Genomic DNA, 1,413 nt, shown 5'->3' with positions numbered 1-1,413 from the left:
GAGATCAAGGATACTCTACTCTAAGGTCAACTGAAAGTACTGCCAGAGAAGAGACCATCTGCAAGGGACAGGCTGGGTTGCCATTCACCTTGAGATTGGTGCCATCTTTGTCCTTCACCCAGGACCATCCTGTTGCCTTTTGCAGTGGAAGGTTTAACCACCTCAGTCTCTACCTTTTCTAAAACCTTGCAGTCACTCCCTCTGGACGGGCTTCTTTCCATTCATGAGCCTATAATATTTGGGAAGTCACCCCTGGGGTTGAGTTAGATTGGAAGACATTGGCCTTCGCCAAGCTGGGGAGTCTGTAGTGGAACAAGCACTGGACTTGGAAGTCAATAGACCAGCTTGCGACTGAAACAAGCCTCGACCCTCTCTTGATCTCAGTTTCTCCATCTGTGAAATGAGGACATTGGACTACATGGTCTTTAATTTCCTTCTTAGCTTTGATGTTCCATATTGTAAAGTCTCTCCCAGTTCTTACATTCTATGAATGTTTTGAAGCTTGCTAGGTGGTTTTGGTGACAATAACTGGTAATCTTGAGGTCCCCTCTCCCTTCCCCAGCCATCTCTCAACAGACTGTGAGGAGATCGTGTGATTTCTCCCCAAGGGACTCTTGGACACTGTCCAGCTCTAAGCAGGAGTAGGTCACAGGCTCTCAGCTGATGAAGCATCCCCCAGAGGTCAGCCTCCATTTGGCACCAGGCCTCGAGTCATGTGATAGACAGTCTAGGTCCCCAATGCATCAGGGCCAGGGAGGATCCCTTCCTAGAGCACCTTCCCTAGCTTCAGGAATTTAAATAAAGGGTCTTAGAAGCTTTGAGAATTCATGGACATAGCAGTTGATTTGGGTCTTAATACAAAAACACTGATAGATCTTTTCAGCCTTCCACATACACACATATACCTATCACTCCCCCTAGACACATGTTCATGGACATATTCACATGTGCACACAGTCAGTCACATCTCTCTCTGCCCTATGCTCATCAATTTCCCAACATGCCCTTTCCCAATAAACACACATACCCACATCAAGATCCCAATGATCCACCCACATAACTAAACGTATAGAACAGAGAATGGTGGAGCTGGGAGGGACTTTAGAACGTGGAATGTCAGAGCTGAGAGGAAATGTAACAGACAGAAGATGAGAACTGACAGACCCCAGGTTAAGAATCCCCGGGCTAGTCCCTTCTTGCCTTCCCAACCAAACACGGACTGCTCCACCAGTAAAGCTGAAAGGGGGGTTGGTCATGCAGGAAAGTACACAAGAATGACACTGAGGGTCTGGCAATAAGCACTGATTAGGCACCTCTGTGTGCCTGGCCCTGCTAAGTGATATAGAGACAGATCCTGCCCTCGAGAATCTCCCAGTCTAATGCCAGTGAGCTGCTAGGTCTAGGTGTTCTTAG

This window comes from Trichosurus vulpecula, chromosome 5, assembly GCF_011100635.1.
Source record: "Trichosurus vulpecula isolate mTriVul1 chromosome 5, mTriVul1.pri, whole genome shotgun sequence".
In the NCBI taxonomy this organism is placed as follows: Eukaryota; Metazoa; Chordata; class Mammalia; order Diprotodontia; family Phalangeridae; genus Trichosurus; species Trichosurus vulpecula.
Note: the sequence above shows the minus strand (reverse complement) of the source record.